At 42.1% G+C, this 20283-nt stretch overlaps 1 protein-coding gene across 6 annotated transcripts in view; it reads left to right on the top strand.

The window, feature by feature from the left end:
* The first annotated feature begins 11206 nt into the window (after positions 1-11206).
* The window catches only part of LOC144370411 (uncharacterized), a 156993-nt gene continuing 147916 nt past the window's right edge, over positions 11207-20283 (top strand). For all 6 annotated transcript variants that reach the window (XM_078031143.1, XM_078031144.1, XM_078031148.1 and 3 more), the window contains exons 1-2: positions 11207-11329; positions 13110-13232. The gene's annotated coding sequence lies outside the window, so the exon portion shown is untranslated. The remainder of the gene's footprint in view (positions 11330-13109; positions 13233-20283) is intronic.

The following is a 20283-nucleotide window of genomic DNA, read 5'->3' as shown; positions in this document are numbered from 1 at the left end:
CAAAGGAAGATAGTAGATACCTATCTCCTATCACCATGGGGACTGAGGGCATGCATTTAAAGTGTGTGGGGTGGTGCACACCTGTGATCCCAGCTACTTGGGAGGCTGAGGCAAGAGGCAAGTTTTTAGCCAGCCTCAGCAACTTAGTGGGTCGTTATTACTTATTATTATTTCCGACAGGTATCCAGGTGGCTTCCTGGTGGCTCCAGCTCTCAGCCCTGCTCAGATGGGAGGCCCCTGCAGTCCCTCCACACCTTCACCCTGGCAGCTGGTCCACTCACCCATCCCAGCAGCCTCAGTCACACTCCACAGGAGAGGACTGTGCCAGTCCTGAGGAAGGGAATTCTTTTTTTTAATATTTATTTCTTAGTTCTCGGTGGACACAACATCGTTGTTTGTATGTGGTGCTGAGGATTGAACCCGGGCCGCACGCATGCCAGGTGAGCTCGCTACCGCTTGAGCCACACAGGGAACAGGAAAGAGGAGCTAGGCAGGCCAAGAAACCCAAGTACAGGGACGGAGAAGCACCATCCGCTCACTACAAAAGGCTGAGTTCTCCTAGTAGAGAGCATCTTCTTTTCAGAAATAGAAAGAAAAGTGTGCATCCAGTGGGGAAGCGACAGAGAGAATGACCAGAAAAATACACATGGCTCCTGAACATGTCGAAAGAATGCTCACAGAAAACGAAATGCAAACTAAACTACAGAGACGCTGCCTCCCTCAGCGTGGCTGGTGAAATCAGGCACCACGCACTTTGCTGCTGGGGACGTGCATGGTAGGGCCAGTGTGGCACCATCTGGCAGTGTCAATCACCACTACGGAGATGCACCTGTTGATTCAGAAAGTCCATTTCTGGTCATTTATCCTGCAGGATATGCTACAAAGCATAGAACAGCTATGCTTTGTAACATTGTTAAGGTAAAAAGAGGTGGGGTAGAGGCTTGGGGTGGGTTAGAGGCTGGGGGTAGGTTAGAAGCTGGGGGTGGAGTAGAGGCTGGGGGTATAGCTCTGCTGTAGAGCACTAGGCCACCAGTTCTATCCCCAGCACCAGAACAGAGTTTGGAACAACCCAAATGTCTATCCCAAGACTAGTTAAACAAATTACAGTTTATCCATAAAATTGAATGCTACATGGCTATAAGAGGAATCAGGAAAGTGTAAATGCACTGGCACATTATAGGAAGGGCAAAGCAAGATGATGCTTCTTGTGTACCAGGGTGAGAGAGGAGAATCTATATTTATATTTACTTTTTTTAAAAATATTCATTTTTTAGTTGTAGTTGGACACAATACTTTTATTTTATTTATTTATTTTTATGTGGTGCTGAGGATGGAGCCCAGGGCCTCACACGTGCTAGGTGAGAGCTCTACTGCTGAGCCCCAGCCCCAGCTCTTATATTTACTTTTATATGCATGAAAACTCTGGAAAAATCCACAAGAAATGAACAATAGTGGGGTGGGGCTGTGGCTCAGTGGTAGAGTGCTCACTTAGCACATGTGAGCATTGGGTTCGAAACTTAGCACCACATTAAAAAAATGAAATAAAGATATTGTGTCCACCAACAACTAAAAAGAAATTTAAAAAAGAGAAATGAACAATAGTGGTTAGCTGTGTGTGTGTGTGTGTGTGTGTGTGTGTGTGTGTGTGTGTGTCATGAGAGACTTGTAGAGATGGGAGTCAGTTCAATAAAAAATAAGTGTGGGATGGGGCAGGAGTTGAAGCTCAGCAATAGCGCACTTGCCTTATACGTGTGAGGCACTGGGTTCGGTTCATAGCACCACACATAAATAAGCAAATAAAATAAAGATCCATCAACAACTAAAACATAAGTGTGGAAGTTGATTTATTTAAACTGGATTTAACACACACAATCTCTCTCTCTTTTTCTCTATCTATACACACACACATACACACACACACACACACATATATATATATATATAAATGTTATTGAGAAACATTACCCATAGCATACAATGAATCCATTTAAAATATACAATTAAAAAATAAATAAACATAGGATTCAATGCTTTTTAGTGAATTCACAGAGTTGTGCAACCACCATCAAGTTTAGATCAATCAAGTTTAGAACATTTGCATCACCCCCCCAAGAAACCCCACACCCGTTAGCAGCCCCCCCCACCTCCCTGCATCCCCCATCCCTAGACGACTACTATCTATAGATTTGCAGATTCTGTACATTGCCTTAAATGGACTCACACAATCTGTGTCTTCTTTCACCCAGCATAAAGCTTCCAAGATCATTCCCATAGTAGCATGTGTCAGTTCTTTCTTTCTTTCTTTCTTTCTTTCTTTCTTTCTTTCTTTCTTTCTTTCTTTCTTTCTTTCTTTCTTTTCTTTTCTTTCTTTCTTTCTTTTTCTTCTTCTTTTTTTCTTTCTTTCTTTTTCTTTTTGGCTGAATATTATTCCTTTACACTGACATAACACATTTATCTGTTCATCAGTCAATGGATATTTGGTTTTATGTTTTATGTTTTTGTTTTGTTTTTTGGTACTAGGGATTGAACTCAGGGGCACCCCGACCACTGAGCCACACCCCCAGCCCTATTTTGTATTTTATTTAGAGACAGGGTCTCACTGAGTTGCTTAGCACCTTGCTTTTTGCTGAGGCTGGCTTTGAATTTTCAATCCTCCTGCCTCAGCCTCCTGAGTCGCTGGGATCACAGGCCTCGGCCACGGTGCCTGAAGTCAATAGATATTTGACTTGCTTCCACTTTTTGGCTGTGATATCCAATGCTACTCTCAACTCTCATGTATGGTTTTTCTGTGGACGTGAGTTTCCATTTCTCTTGGGTCTACACCTAGGAGCAGAATGGCAGTCAGGGTAGCTGATTTTAACTGTTTGACAAGCACTAGTTTATTTTCCAAAGTAGCTCCATGATGTTGTTACATTTCCCCCCAGCAGGGCAGGAAGGTTCTAATTTTTTGATACTTTTTACTTTAGTTTCTGGTGTCCTGCTGGGGTTGCGGCAGCCCTGGCATGGTAAGCATGAGCTCTACCCCTGAACTGCCTCCCAACCCAGGCCCTGCTTTCCTTTGTGCACAGCATCGCTGTGTGAACAAGGTGTGGAAGAGGTGCAGGCAGGCAAGCCAGGCAAGGCTAGGGCTGGGCCTTCTTTCATTTTTTTTCTCTAATATTGATGGTTTCATTGTTGGTGTGTGCCAGGCCAGCCAATGTCACCCTGCTGTGCATCTCATGTCTCGTTTTGAGCCCCCTCTTTTCTCATAACATTATAAATATCAATTACCGACACACAGGAAGTTCTAATTCATTCATTGTAACTGCTGCGTGGTGTGCCACCAAGTGACCAACCCATATTTCATTCACCATTCCCCAGGGATGGGATTTCAGCTGCCTGCAGTTTTTACTGCCGAGCTCAACCCTGTGCGGGGAAGGGGGGGTGGGGGTGGGGGTGGGGTGGGGTGGGGAGGGGGGGCAGCCCTCTATGGCTCTTCTCTGCTCACTTGGCCAGAGTTTCTTTGGAGCACATTTCTAGAAGCAGAGTTTCTGTCAATCTCTAGATGTGAGCTGGTATCTCATTATGTTTTTAAGCACATTTCTCTGAATACTTCTGAGTGGTAGCAACTTTTTATACGATGATGAGCCCTTTGGGTTTCCTAGTCTCAACAAAATGCCTTTTGAAATCCTTTATTATTTGTGATTGGACTGATGCTTTCTCTTCATATCTCTCTCTCTCTCTCTCTCTCTCTCTCTCTCTCTCTCTCTCTCTCTCTTTTTGGAAGGGGTAGGTACTGGAGATTGAATCTATGAGTGCTTTACCACCGAACAACATCCCAGCTCTTTTTATATTTTTTATTTTGGGACAGAGTCTCCCTAAATTACCCAGGCTGGCCTTGAACTTGCGATTCTCCTGCCTCAGCCTCCTGAGTAGCTGTTACAGACTTGTGCCACCTCACCTGGCTGGAATATTGAACTCTGATGTAGGCAAGTGTACTATTCTTCCCCTCATAGTTTATGTTCTTTGTGCCTGGTTTAAGAAATTCCTTTCTTGGAGTGGGGTACAGCTCAGGGGTATAGCACTTGCTTAGCTCCAGCACCACGAACAAACAAAAACAAACAAATTTCTTTCTGTCTCAGTTAATTTAAAGATATTCTGGATTTGCCTTCCTTAAATCATCTCAGAGCTTTTGAAGACAAAATTTTTAAAAGTATAATGTGGTGGGCTTGGTGGTGTGTGTGCCTATAATCCCAGCTACTTGGGAGGCCCAGGCAGGAGGTAAGTTCAAGACTCTCCTGGGCAATTTAGCATAACCCTGGCTAGAAAATAAAATCACATTAATGATGCCAGAGGAATCTGTAAGATGCTCTTATATTCCATAAAAGGGCGCATGGTTTAAAAACTTGAGAAGCAACAGTGATCGCCTCTTTCCATCCTCGGGCCTGGGGGGTACCAGAATACGCCACTTGAAATGTGCTTCTTTGGCATATGGATATTCTTAGTTAAAGGTCACTGAGAACCATCAGAAAAGCTTAAAAATAGGAACCACATTTTCCTTTTGTAGAGGAAATTTACATCGATAGAGGAAATTTAGTCACTTTCCTTTAAATTGCCTCCGCTCACCCCCCCCAGTAGCCCCCAAGCCCTTTGTTCTATGTTTAGCACATGTTGTCACTGAAGCCCAAGTTCCACTCACCCCTGAGGTCAACAGCACTGGGAGCTCCTGCGTACACGTGATGGATGCCCACGTTAATGAACTTGTGTTCCTGCTTCTTGTTAGTTTATCTTGACTGGTCTAGTTTAAAGCGTCCAGTGAGGAGCCTCAGATGGGTAGAGGAAAAGCTTTCTTCTCTACAGACCTCGAGCTAAGGCCAGAATTGTATTCGCTGTCATGTGGGTTTGATGGATGGTGGCTGGGCTCTGGGATGTTAAGACCCTGGACTCGATTCTCTTTCCCTGCCTTTGATCAACAGCCTTCATTCCCGCTTGTGACCCTGGGGCTTAGTTGGGCCATAATTCCCCGCTCTGGCCCCATTTCAATGCTCTGGCTGGCTCAGAGCCCTCCCCTGGGACTCGTGGGACACTTGTGGGGAAAGGGAAAGAGAAGCTGAAACAGCTGTTGCTCCTTCCTGAGACCGTGACAATATCTGATTCCTTCAGACACCTGCCACAGCATACTGTCCTTGGCCAATCGGCTTCCACTGTGGCCACAGGGATGGCCTTTCCTCGAAGCTGGGTGCTATCTGGAGCTCGGTCCATCTCCTGAGAGTCACTCGGTGGTGAATGAACTGGGCTTGGCTTTGGGTTGTCAGCTCTCAGGGACTGGGTTGGAGAAGGGGCCATGGGTGGCTTCAAAATGGGAACTTCCCATGGAAACTTGCCCGCAGCTTCCACCTCTACTGACATTTCAGGATCTTCCTGGGCCCCTTGCATTACTTTTAAGTCCCTACCACATCCTATTAAGCCTAAGAAAATTGCCTCTTCACGTTGTCAATAGGTGCAATTAGATACAATCTTCTGAATCCAGAGGCAGTTGATTAATACTACATTTTGTAGACATTTTAATTAAACATTGGTTAGTTTCAATTTTATAGTGTTTTGGTTTTTTTTTTTTTTTTGAGTCAGTCTTGGTCTCCAGGTCTCCCATATCTTTATGTGTCCTTGAAATTTTCACACAGTCAGGCTCTGACTTATGGAGTCTGATGGTGAAATGGTCCAGCCACCAACGTTCATCAGACCAGACTGACCAAGATCCTGATAGCCACAGAAATGCCAAGGATTCCCCAAGCACCTTCCTGGGTTTAAAATCATGGGCTGCTTCCAAAACCCTTTATACAGAGTAAGTGGATATTGCAGAGATTCTTTCTCCCCTTGGCAGAATCAAGGAATCTTGCTGGACCCCTTCATCTGTGTAAGATCTTGGAATGGGGTCTGAACCCCCTTCTACGTACGGATAAAACCACAGGATATTTGCAGACTTTCAGATTGTGAGTACAGCCGTGGCCTGTTGGCTAGCCTCCTCCTCTGGTGAGGGGCATATTTAGAGAATGGCCTCCTATCTCTCACATCCTGAATGCACACAGAGTCCCCCAGGTTCATACCATGGGATCCCAGATCTAAAAGAGTCGAGCAAATGAACACCTTCCTCTTGGCAGAGTTGTTCATTGTGAGGAGTTCTCTCCTGTCTTAGGATCGCCAGTGTGGAATCTGCTTTGACAAAAGGTCTCCACAGCCGGTCTCTGTCTGTAGAAGTATGAAATACAATAAAGCCTCCTCGTTATGAAATCACGAAACACTCCTGAGTACTTCCTGAGGATAGAATTTTGGGGTCATAGAACAACTTCTTCTTGTATATAGAATTTTGAAGAACAGTTAATCATGGGATGTTTGCAGAGCCCCTTCTTGTGCCTTGAGTTTTGTTCTGTTTGCAGACCGCCTCCCTGGGTAGGAAATCATGGAACGTCCACAGAACCGCTTTCCTAATCATGATGGAACATCTGCAGAGCTTCCTCATCTGTGTGGACTTGGAATGTTAGCAGAAACCCCTTCTGTGTGGAATTATGGGAGGCTGATTGAGCTCTCTGCCACATATGTGCTCCGGGAACCCTGACTGAGCCCCCAACCCTGTAGGAACTCCTGAAATGCTGACTGAGTCCCCAACCATGGAGAGACTCCCGAAATGCTGACTGGTCTCCTGGTGGTGTAGAATCACAGGCTGATACTTAAGGACATTCTTCAGTATAAAATCTTGAAGTCCTCAGGAGGGCTGGAAGAAGAGAGCAGACATGGGCCATGGCTGTGCTCTATTACATGTTGGAGAGAAGCAGAGGATACAAAGTGCGTGGCCAGATCATGGAGGGTCTTAAAGACCAAATGAAGGTTAGGAATAGTTCTACAGACTATAAAGAGCCACCAATGTTTTGAGGTAGAAGAATGATGTGATGCAAATTATATTTGAAGAAGCTTGGGGCTGGCTAGCTCCGTTGGTAGAGTGCTAGCCTTGCATGCACAAGGCCTTGGGTTCGATCCCCAGCACCAAAAACAAAACAAACAAATTATATTTGAAGAAGCTTAATCTGGTAAGAGAAATAGATCAAATAAACTGAAGGGTGGTAGTTTATAAAAATAATTTTAAAGACAAAACAGAAAATCGATATTTACTAAGTACAATAACCTATTGTAAATACTTTCATGAAATAAAGGCTCATCCTCTAAAGTGAGGCTCAGCAAACAATCACCTCTGGGCAAATCTGGCCCACCACTTGTCTTTGTAAATAAAATTTTATCAGAACAGTCATGCACATTTGTTCATTTACTGTCGATGGTGGCTTTTATGCTACAATAGCAGATTTAAGTAGTTGTGCCAGGGATTGTACAGCTTGTTAAAACCAACAACATTTACTATCTGCCTTTTACAAAAGAACTTGGCTACAGAGCTATAGAAAACTAAGAACAGGGCTGGGAATGTGGATCAAGCGGTAGTGCGCTTGCCTAGTATGCGTGCGGCCCGGGTTCGATCCTCAGCACCATATACAAACAAAGATGTTGTGTCCGCCGAAAACTAAAAAATAAATATTAAAAAAAATCTCTCTCTTTAAAAAAAAAGAAAACTAAGCAAAAAATTGTAAATGACTTAAATAGACCTCATCAGAAAAATGATTTTTAAAAAAGTGTGACCTAGTTATATGATAAAATACTATATAGAAGTAGAAATAAATAAACTCAATTTTCATGTATCATTATGGATACATGTTACAGAAATGATGTCAAGAGAAAGCAAGTTGCAGAAGAGTATATTTATATTCAGTTAGGATAGGCCAGGTTATGCTGCAGTAACAAACAGCCCTGATATCTAAAGCTTAAAACAATGTTTTCTTTCTTGTTCATGCTATGAGTTCATCGCTAGTCCAAGGCAGTTGGAGGATTCCTTTTCATTCTAGAACTCAGCTGCTCTGTAGAACATGATGGTTATTTGGTAGAGAGAAAAGAATGGCATAGGACCCACTGACTTTTATAGCTGCTGACAGGAAGTGATAAGTGTCCCTTCTGCTCTGAGTCTCATTTCTCCTGAGAGTGACCGATTAGCCATAGCTCAGCTTTAGGCTACCAGGGTGAATCTCAGGGTAAACCACTGCTCAGCCTTCAGGAGTTCTTGGCACTGGGAGCCCTTGATGGCTGCAGTTATATGCATGCTTGTGCTCTTTATCTGCTGCTGCTCCTGGAGTTTGAACTGATGGGATGGACAGAGAGGCTGGGGACAGGGAAGCTCCCTTGGAGGAAAGTCTTGGGAGAGGTAACACTCGAGCAGGAAGCAGAATTCAAGTCTGTTTGACGGAGGGATTGAGCAGTCCAGGGAAGGAATGAATGAAAAACGAATACCCAGGTGAGCTGGAAACTTAACTTGGAGATGAAAAAGGAGCATGATGGGGGGAATTGAGACAGGGACCCCGATATCTTTTTTCTCCCTTCTTCCATTAAAAAAAAAAGTAACCTGTAATTCTAGCTACTCAGGAGACAGAGGCAGGAGGATTGCAAGTTTGAGGCCAGTCAGACCCTGGCTCAAAATAAAATAAAATAAGATAAAAAGAGCTAGGGATACAGTTCAGCTCCTGGATCAGTCCCCAGTACTGCCAAACAGGAAGAAAAAGAGGGAGAGATGTAACAGAGGTTGGTCATCAGTATTTAGTCTGGATGTAGCAAGGCCTCCTTGTCAAGGCCTCCAGAATAGACCAGAAATTATAAGGATATGATACGATTGCTAATTTACTTGTTCCTTCTGCCCCCATTCCCCCACTGGAAATTGAACCCAGGGGCAGGCACTGTACCACCAAGCTTTATCCTTTTTATTTATTTATTTTTAAATTTTGAGACAGGGTCTTGCTAAATTGCCTAGGTTGGCCTCAAATTTGTGATCCTCCTGTCTCAGCCTCCAGACTTGCTGGGATTATAGGCATGTGCCATCACAGCCAGCAAGGATAACAATTGTTGAATTCAGGTGGAGAGTGTACAAATGTGTTGTATTTGTTCTTTTTTTTTCTTTTTTTTAAAGAGAGAGAGAGACACACACACACACAGAGAATTTTAATATTTATTTTTTAGTTTTCGGCAGACACAACATCTTTGTTTGTATGTGGTGCTGAGGATCGAACCCGGGCCGAATGCATGCCAGGCGAGCACGCTACCGCTTGAGCCACATCCCCAGCCCTTGTATTGTTCTTAAAAGTTAAAACTTTTCTGTGCATCTAAAAATATTTCTTAGACATGGGTGTTAAAAAGGGTTATTATATTGGCTTAAGAAAAAGTATTCAAAATCAGATTAGTTTAGAGAGTTTGGTTCAGGGCCTTTCCACCCTAACCTCACCTAATCTACATCACATCCCTGTGGGGTAGGTGGCACCGGGTGGGGTGCATTTCACAAATGAACAGAAACTCAGAGAGATAAGAGGTTTGCTCAAGGTCACACAGTAAAGTTTAGGCCAAGCCGAGAGTTGAACCCACATCTATCCAAATCAAAATTCTCTGCTTCTCTTTTTAAAGCCTCTTCTCTCCCATCCCATTTCCCAGGGCTGTTGGATAAGGCGAGACCCATGTGCATTTACCATGTGTCAGGCATTGCATGTATCAGTCAAATCCTCACAACAATCTCATATGGTCATTACTAATGACATTCCCATTGTATTAAGGTACAGAGAGTTTAACTAACTTGCTTAAGGTCACAAGCTAAGAATGGAAGAGCTGGGAGTTAAAGAACCCCGGCAGTCTGGCTGTATAGCCTCCCCTTAAAAGGGTCAAGTTAACAGTGGAAAAAGTTCAAACTGCTTTAGGAATATAGAGTAGGATTAATTTTGGTTCTCACAGAATCCCTGAAAAGTTCCCCACTCCTGGCTTCTGACATATTCCAAGACAGGGCTCTGGTTTCAGATGTGCCCACATGGGGGACACTTGCCTCTTGGATTCATCTGGGAGCTTCTTGAAGATGGTGGGGTGCTACTGTCACTCCCCATGGGTCTCTAGCTATTGCTCACTGCCTTCTGAGGTGCTCTGGATCAAGGCTGGTCTTTAGATATGGTCCCGTGCTAAAGTGATGGGATAGGGCACCAATTTGCCAACAGAATGAGCTGCAGGGTCCAGAGAGACCACTGAGGCAGTTTACGGCTCAGTAGTCAAGGGCCTGCCTTCAGAGTCAGGCCAGTTTTGCGTGGAAGGGCGTGACTTGCTTCTCCTTATAGCAATGTCAGTTTCCTCTTTGGTTCCCTGTTCCGTGGGATGTGCACCTGTCTACAGGTCTCCTACTTTACTTGCTGGCCTTGGGTTCAACCTGGGGCCAGGGTGGGCTTTCTCCACTTCAGGGCCTTTGCCCTGCTGTTCCCCCTGGTGGCACTGTTCTGTCCTCACTTGTGGCTGGCTCTTTCTCACCCTTGGTCTCAGCTGATGTCAGCTGCTTAGGGAGACCTTCCTTGTCTACTGTAGCCTGCTGCCAACACATCCTCCTGTTTTATTTTGCTCATATCTGTTATTAGTACCAGATAATTATTGATTGACTTGCGTTTATTCTCCTCCACATGAATATAAGTTTAAATAAGACAAGAGATTTAATCTGTTTTGTTCTCAGCACCAACAACTGCATCTGGCATCCAATAAATAAATAATGAATTGATTGAATGAATAAATAAACGAATGAATGAAAGCCGAGTCCCCCCAAGAATTACAATCCCAGTTCTTCTGCTGCAGTGGGCTATCAGACGGTCAGACTTTGCAGATGGCCCCTTGGCCCCCTTCTTGAGGAGCCCAAGCACAAAGCCGGCTGGCTCTTGAGAGACGCTCCCTGCAAGCCTGGGCGGTGGCCCTGCGGGGAGAGGGGCTGTCGTCACTTAGTGACGCTCCCTAAAGCCGCTGTGCGGCCTCGGGGGCGACTGGGGTCGGGCGGCTAGCGCGCGGGTCTTTTGCGACGGTGCCCGGTGGCTCTGGCCCCGCCCCTCCGCCCCTGTGCGACCGCCCGCCCCGCCCCCGTCGCTGCGCTTGCTCTGGGCCACGCGGCCCCGCCAGCTTCATGTGGCCCGTCCCACGGCGGCCGTTGGCTGGGATCCGCGAGGCGGCAGCGGCGGCGGTGGCGGCGGCGGCGGCGGCGGCGGCGGCCCGCAAGGCTCCGGAGACGGCGGCTGAGGGCCAGGCAGCGGCGCACGGGAGCGGCAGGAGCAGGCCCGGCCCTCGAGCGGCCGCCCGGCTGCAGCATGTGCGCCCGCCGGGGGGCTGCTGTGGCTGCCGCGCCGCTCGCTGCTCGCTGCGCTCTTCTTCTTCTCGCTCTCGTCCTCGCTGCTCTACTCCGTCTACGTGGCGCCCGGCATAGGTAGGAGGGGGCCTCCGGGACCCAACCCCGACCCGGGCCGGCGCGCCTGAGGCCGCCGCACCTTCCCTCCCAGCGCGCCCGGCCCTAGGGCTCCTCCCGCCGAGCCGCGGACCCCCGCCCCCCCCGCCCCGCGGACCCCTTTCCCCCCCCCGCCCCGCGGACCCCTCCCCCCCCCCGCCGCCCCGTGGACCCCTTCCCCCCGCCCCGGCGCGGCTCCCGGCATTCCGCGCACCAACCTGGCGCCGGTGGCAGAGCCCCTCCGCCCGCGCATCCTCCCCCTGCGCCGGAGCCCCCTGCCCGCCCAAGCTGCGCTCCAGTGCCGGGTCTCCAGTCCCCAGGTCCCGCCGACCCCTGGCCCGCCCGCGCTGCCCACTCCCCCGCAGCATCGTGCAGCCTCTGGCCCCCGAGTCCGAGCCATTTCATACAGAAAAGTAAAAACTGTAAAGATCTCATAATACCAAGGTGCTGGTAAGCAACAGAAATTCTCATACCTGTGGGTAGGAATGCATATATTTTCCTCATAAAAGTCTTATGAATCTTTTATGAGATTTATTTCTATATATTTTTCTTATAAATGATATTTCAAAATCTTATATTATGTGTTGTTCTCTGTGAGAATGAAATTGATTTTTTGGTGATTGTTGTACTTATGTTTAGCAACTTACCTGAACTGCTATAATACAACTAATGAATTATCTATAAATTCTTAGGATTTTCTTTATAGATAATTGTATCCCTAGTAGGTAATCCTAAGTTTGTTAGCTTTCTAATGCTTAGTCTTTTAAAAATTTGTATTTATCTTATTTTGCTGCTGGAACCTGTAGCACAATTTTGCTAGAAATAGAGATAGCAGGCATCTTTATGTTGTTATTTGTTGAAATTTTTAATCTGTCCTTTATCTGATTAAAAAAAAAACAATTGTTGAGTGCTTTCCTGCATCATTTGAGATAAATACGTTTGGTTTTTCCCTAGAATTTTCAAATATCATGAATTACATGTTATTCTTTTTGTTGTAGTTTTCAATGCTGGGGATTGAAGGGCCTTGTACACGCTAGGCAATTGCTGTACCAGTGAACTACATTCCCAGCACTTATGCTGATTTTTAAATATAATATATTTGCATACTGAGAATGAACTCAACTTTGACATGTTTTTATACATTATTAAATTTTCTTTAGAAAGGATATACATTTATGCTTCTCACTGGGTTCATAATTGAGATTGGCTTATGTTCTTCCTTTCTCATGCTGTCCCTGTCATATTTTATATGCATTTTTAGATTTAATTATAATATACAGTGTGCAAGTCATTACAGCTTCACAAAGTGATTACATTTGTGTAACAAGAAAGAAGCAGAACTTTTCTAGGACACCAAGGCCCCTTCATGTTCTCTTCTAATCAGCACTGTTTCCCTGACAGTAACCAAAATCCAAATTTCTAACACTTTAGTTTTACCTTTTACTTTAATGTTATAAAAATGAAATCCTATATTTGAGGCCATTTTAAAAAATAAATGTTCCTTGTTTGAGGCCATTTTAAAGAATAAATGTTCCTTGAAAAGAATGTGTTTGTTAGATTCAGGATTCCTTATAGGTTCGTTGGATCAAATTTTTTTATTACATTGTTCTTACTAATGTCTAAAAATTATTTTTATCAATTATTATTTTATTAAATCTACTGTTTCACTTGCATATTATTACTTTCTTCTTGTAATTTTATATACAGATTTAGAATCGCCATAGTTATTAACCCACAGCTAATTTTGAACTTCTTGTCCTAGGTTCATGCTTTGAATATCCTCAGAGCCTTGTTTAGAGATACACCTCTAGGAGAAAATATCATTCCGTATGTTGCCGATGGAGCTAAGGCTGCAATTCTGGGTTTTACCTCACCAGTCTGGGCAGTGAGTGCTTTTGCCATTTACTTTCATTGATTTAATTATACCTCTGATTAAGTTTTAATAAACCTTTCACTGGATGATAAAAAAATATATATTGCATTTTATCAAGGAATTTCTCTAGGGAATAAATTCTTGGATCAGACTATATTTTGATTCTTGATGTTTTATGGCTTCATTTTATCTCTTTTGTTGGTTTATTAGACTTAAGTCTTTTATTTTAGTGCAGTAAGCTATAACTTTAACTTATCACAGTCTACCCTTGAGTGATATTTTGCTGTGCCACTTAAAGTATAAGAACTTAATATTTTGCTTCCCTTTTCTTCTTCCTATCTTGATGCTGCTATTGTTATACATTTTACTTTTTTGTGTGTTGTAAGCCTACCCTAGGTTGTTATTACTTTTGTTTAAAGTCAGTTATCTTTTTTTTTTAAATTTGCCATTTTAACCATTTAACTTGGCATAAGTGTATACAGTATTCATCACATTACACATTTTCAGAACCTTTTTGTCATCCCCAACAAAAGATCTATACTCATTAAGTTTTGACTTCCTGTATTTTCTTATCCCCGGTAACCTCTGTAATACCTTTGGATTCTATGAATTTACCTGACCTAATATCTCTTATAAGTGGAATCATAACAATATTTATTAATTTATATTTGGCTTATTTCGTTTAATATAATGTCTTTAAGTTTCAACCAAGTTGTAACGTGTCAGAATTTTATTCCTTTTTAAGTCTGCATAACATTTCATTGTATGTGTGTACTTTATTTTCTTTATCTACTCATCTGTTGATAGATTGTTTCCACATTTTACTTATTATGGTAATTCAGCAGTGAGCATTAGCATACAAGTTATCTGAGTCCCTGCTTTCAGTTAATTTGGGTGTATTATAGGGTAATTCTATGTTTAACTTTTTGAGGAACCATCAAACTCTTCCATAGAGACAGTATCATTTTACGTTCATATCAGCAATGCACAAGAGTTCCAATTTGTTTAAGTCTTCACTTAGGATTTTCATTTTTTAAAATGATTGTTCTTCCTGATGGGTGTGAAGTGGTATCCCTTTATGATTTTGCTTTGCATTTCCCTACTGATTAGTAATATTGATCTAGAAGCAGACCAACTCTTTCTTAGTATCTTAATGTATCTCTTTTTGGATGTTGTAGATTCTGTATATCATATGTTGAGTGAGTGGTACCAATATATTCTATCAAAAGTTGAAAAATCAAGCACAAAACATTAAATAGAAGTCTAAATATTGAATCACTTTTTTTTCAATATAACACTGTCCAGAAACCATTTGACTTAGAACTCTGTAAAGACTGTGAGCAGTACCTAGTGTACTTCTTAGATTTAAGAAAGGAAACTTTCATGTGTCTTTTTTCATGATTCCTTGGAGAAACCCTTATTTTTTTTCTCCTATGTCATTGTGTCTTCTAGAGTAAAGGACAATAACCTATGATTCATAGGCGCTTGACATGTGGCTTTACAAAAATGCTTGGCAAAGGGGAGGGGAGGAGCAAAGAACCTAGGTCTTAAACCCACAGAGTGGTGGGGTGTGGTGGCGCATGCCTGTGATCCCAGCAGCTTCGGAGATCTGAGGCAGGAGGATTATGAGTTCAAAGCCAGCCTCAGCAACAGTGAGGCATAAGCATCTCAGTGAGACCCTGTCTCTAAATAAAATGCAAAGTAGGGCTGGGGATGTGGCTCAAGTGGTTAAGTCCCCCTGAGTTCAATCCTTTGTAACTCTCCACCCACAACTCCCACAAACAAAACAAAATCCACAGAGTGGAGTATTTACTAGACAGGCAGGCTTTCCAATTAGTAGGCTGCACAAACCATTCCGTACCAATATGATAAGCCTCTAATTGAGATTCAGTCTGTTGCAGTGGCTGCCAAAGGCACAGACTCCCAGTGTGAGGAACACTCCTCAAGGTTGCCAACATTTGCCTAGACAATTGGGCATCTTCTTGTAAGAGATGCAGACTTTTGGAATTGTGTCTAGGAGCATTGCATAACTGCCCTTGAAGGCACAGCGTTTACCTTTTACATTTATAGGAAGTAGAACAATACCCGTATACCATCAGTGTAATCAGAGATGTAGGAATGTGGCTTGATCATCAGGAAAATTAGAGATGGTAAAACTGATTGCCAACAATATTAATATTGTTTTCTTCAAGTCTAATCCAGATAATACAAGAAATATTTTCTGTGAAAGGGCTTTAGCAGTGTGAAATGTGGTGATTTTCCCAACTTTTTGCCAAAGCCAAAAGTGTCAGAAACAAATGATTCCTTTGTGGAAGTCCATTTGTGAGACCCAAAACAGTAATGCATATGCCTGAAAATTTTTTTAAAATAAAGGAAAACATAAGAGAAACCTTTAAAATGAGTTACCTGTTAAGCCACCACAGAGTTATCATGATTCTGATGCATATTTTTTATCCTGTGAGTTTTATGCATGAATACTATCAATATCCATATATATATCCACAAAAGCTTGTAATAATATAAATGCTTATGATAATTTTATTAACTGGAATCTTCCTTTTGAACACTGGTTTTATAGGAATATTTTGTTTCTATTTGCTGTTCTTGCTTTGTCAGCAAAGTAACATCATACCTGTGACAATCTATACTGTTGCCATAAATTTTTTTAACTTTATAACAACAGTTTCACAGACTCCAGGCATAGCATTGGCTGTGTTCAGTTCTGGTGATGATCTTCTTGCTTGTAGAGTCCTGAGCAAGCATGGGACTTCATGTGGGGTGGGAGGGAGCTCATGTTGCCATATGCTGATTGCTGTATTTCCTTTCTTATGAAAACCTAATGAAATTATAAGTCAACATAATCACCGGCTATGAAGAAACCTTCATTTTACAGTAACAGTTTACTATAGCATTATTTGTTGAAGTCATTTTAAAGGATGTTTTTCCCCTAGTGCTTGTGAAATATGGTTTGATTTACAGAAATTTGATTTGTGTGCATCCTCTCAGGAATATATTGTGCCTAAAGCTGGCGACATCTGTACTTTTGACTTAATTGTTTTTCGTGATAAGTTGGAGAGGCAAAAACCCAGGTAAAGTGAATTATTTGCAGTAAAGGGCCATTTTTCAGAGAGCATTCATGTATAGATTTAATGTGTTTTTAAAGATTACTGGCTATTTGTATTGAGACCTTACAGGTCTTTCAATCTTTGCTACTTGGTTGGAATTTTTTAAATACAGAGAAAATGTACTATTGTAAACATTGTAGGCATTAGGCATACCTACAGTGTAGTAGATGACATATTAAGCACTGGAAATACTAATATAAATAATGTACCTGGCATCATTTATATTACATTGATTAATTTCAGTAAACTTTATTATACTTCATATTTTATATATAAATAAAATAAGGCTAAGAGACGTGAAATACCTTTGTCTAAGAATGTGCAACTATTATCTGTCTGACTTCAGAATCTGAAGTGTGGTAAAGCAGTTTTGTGTGTGATAGGATTGCAGAAAAGGTCATTTTAGCTGATTTGTAGGGCTTGGGCCCTGTGTCCTCAGAAAGCAACTGGAGGTAAGTTTTTATTGAGTGGTACAAACCCAGAGCAGCAAGAATGAAAGAAAACAATAAATAAGGCAAGAAAGGAGGAAAGATGCTACCAAGTAGGCCCTAACCTTGCAAGTAAACTGAGCTGGTTGTCTTGTCACATGGTACATCTTCTACTACGTGAAACTACCACCTCTTAGAAGAGTCCCATTGCTTGTTTCTTGTTGGTCAGAGTTTACCCCTTGGGGCATTAACCCAACTTGAACAAGTGTTGGCATAAACACTTGAAATGCAACTGTGATTCCTTCTGCTATTGAAAAGCCTATTGAAAAATTCTTCACAAGGGGGTTTTATAGCAGGGAATGATGGGTTTTTTATTAATCTAGATAAATGGGGACTTGATTCTAAGGTGGCAAGAAGGAAGGAGGAAGACCAATCAGGAAGCTATTATAATATTTCTGCCAAAAGGTGATGATGGCCTAGAATAGAGAAATGTTAGTAAAGATGGTAAGAAATGATTATGTTTGACGTACATTTTGTAGATGAAGTTAGTTTAGTCAAAATTTAAGTTACATAAAATGACTTATAGATACATATGCATAGATCCTTAGAGTTTTCTGGGCAGTTGTTCTTTTAAAATAGAATCTGATTCTCTTTATTATGTTTAGTGACTGTTGGACACCTGATTGCCTTTCCCTAGGCAACTCTCAGCCTTTCCAATAGAGCTTGCCAAGCAACCCAACTAGGGTCCTCCTATGACCCATCCTGAGGTTATATTTTCATCTAGAACAGTTTTATCTTGCTTCTCTCAAGTCAGTTCTGATTCACAGCATGCAGGGGATATCAGAGGAATATACAAAAAAGACACTTTCAGATCTTCCTGGCAGCACTGCCACGGTTACTTTGTGTCTTGTTGGCACCAGTGACTCTGCCCTCTGGCAGTTGTGAAGTTGCTATGAAGGTTCCAGGCTTAGGGCTGTGTAGTCTTGAAATCCAGCTGTGCTCCACTCATCATGCTATGTGCCTTGGAATGGAGCTTCATTTACTCAGAGGAAGAGGTACATTTTTCTAATTCACTTATAGATGCTGTATGGATTAGTGGAAACCCTTTCTTTACTTTTGACCTCTCATGGGAGAAGTATCTTACAGCTTTGGAAGACAGTTACCAAGAACTCAAGTATTGCTGGTCTTCTCCTTAGAAGCCCAGAAAATATGGCATGGTTTTTCTGGATTATAGGTGTAGGATTTCTTCAAAGTCACATGGCTTAGAACTCAAATCTCATTTAATTTTTTTCAAAAAATGTCTCTTTCTGCTCTAAACCTGTATCACATACCCTGGACAGAATATTAAAATGTTGTATCTTGACCCTATCCTTGACTGCCTACTAGGGGTGTATGGTGTGTCAGTGATCATGCTACATAGCAATTGCACAGGGTGGGCTCCCCTTTCATATTTTTTGAATATTTGTTAAGGGAGTTTATATGTTATGTAATTAAAAAATGAGTGTACATATGTGCTTGTACACACGCATACAACCTGGTGTAACCTAATTTTCTAATAAATTAGAGCTAATAAATTCTTCTCTTATACAATTCTATATATAGAAGCTTTCTTATGCCAAGAAAGAAAGAAAAAAATTATCTATTCAATGAATAGAAGAGAAATACTTTGGTAACAGTTGTCACTTTGCAGCTGACTACCAAGTCCCTGCCAACCATATGTTGGAGACTCAGTGAAGAAAGAGGTAGAGAGCAGGAAGTATTCTGGTTTTCCCTGATAAAAAGAATTGTTTATAGGTAGAATTACTTGACAGTTGTTCTAATGTCTGCATTTTCAACTTTACCACTAATTCTGTCTTTAATCTTTTTTTAACTTGCATACTCCTTCATTCATTTTTCCCCAAAGGAATTTGCTTTTATTGTATTACTGTTGCTATAGTTTGGATCTAAGAATTTCCCCAGAGGCCCATGTGTGAAAGGCTTGATCACCATCCTGTGGTACTATTGGGAAGTAATAGAACCTTTGGGAGGTGGGGCCTAGTGGGAGGAAGTTAGGTCATGGAGGCGTGCTCTCGAAAATCCTTTTGGGACCTACACCCCTCCTCTCTTTTCTTTTGCTTTCTGACTCCCATAAGGTAAACAGTTGTGCTCTACTACATGCTCCCTGCCATGATGTTTTGCCTTGCCACAGTCTCAAAAATAATGGGACCAACTGACCCTTTATAATAACTATTTAGTGGTCTGTTTTTTAACTTCTACAGTTTTAAAACAGTATACATATCAGCATAGGAAATCAGCTAATGTAACATGTAATGAATAAAGGGCAAAAATTAAATGATGTTTAAGCAGATGTAGAAAAAGCATTTGACAATAATCTAATTCCATTTCATGATTAAAAACACTCAATGAACTAGGAATGGAATTTTCTCAACCTGATCAAGAACAGCAGTGGAAAACATAGCATATACTTACTGGTGAAAAACTGAAAGCTCTCCCTTAAGATCAGTAAAAGGTCAAGGGTATACACTCTTGCCACTTATGTTCAGCATTACATTAGAACTCCTAACTAGGGCAATCAGGCCAAAATAAGATGTAATAAAGGAAGGTGTAACTGTTTTTATTTTCTGATGCCATGATCTTTTATGTAGAAAATCCTAAGGAACACACTCACATAAATTAGAGCTAATAAACAAGTTCAATGAGGTGGCTGAATACAAGATAAAAGTATCAAAATCATTTTTACTTGAGCAATGAATAGTTCAAACATTAATTCAAAAAGAATTTTTAAAAAAGAATAAAAGAAGAGAAGAAAATGTATGGCATATGTACACTGCTGAGGGCCATTGCCAAGTAGGAATGACGATTCAAAATCCTTGCCAGCGTACCCCATGTTACATGGACTTCCTTTGAAATCCGCTGTGACCTTGCATGTGTGTTTGAGAAAGGCGACCCTGCTCAAGGTGAACGAGGGTGGATCCAGGTTTGAGGAAGTATCCTGCAGGTTTGAGGAAGTATCGGGGCTTAAGATAATTTGGGTTTAAGGCATTCCCACTTTAAGACAATAGGGGTTTTAGGGAAGTTGGAGGTTGAAGATTATTGCTGCTGGGATTAGGGTGTTCCTGCTGCGTGTTCCCATTGAGATTCAAATTGGATTTGGAAAAAGCCTCTGTGGAGTAGGTGATTGGGGGTGGCGGGAGATTGGAGCAGAATGTGTTAGCTGGAGGCCGGTGTGAGTTCTGGAATAAAGAATTGCTATTTGAATCTACAAAGCTGTGTAGTGGCTCATGATTCAGTGCCAGCCGAGACACTGGCAGTACACAATGGAGTTCTACTCAGCCATCAAGAAGAATGAAATTATATCATTTGCTGATAAATGGATAGAACTAGAGAACAACATGCTAAGTGAATAAGCCAGACTCAGGGAGACGAGGGTCAAATCTTTTCTCTCCTGTGTGGAAGTGAAGAGAAATAAGGAATAATAAAAGGGAATCTGATGAAAACAGAAGGGAGAAT

This window comes from Ictidomys tridecemlineatus, chromosome 14 (assembly GCF_052094955.1).
Source record: "Ictidomys tridecemlineatus isolate mIctTri1 chromosome 14, mIctTri1.hap1, whole genome shotgun sequence".
Taxonomy (NCBI): Eukaryota; Metazoa; Chordata; class Mammalia; order Rodentia; family Sciuridae; genus Ictidomys; species Ictidomys tridecemlineatus.
The sequence above is the reverse complement of the archived record's forward strand: the minus strand, read 5'-3'. Positions and strand labels throughout refer to the sequence as shown.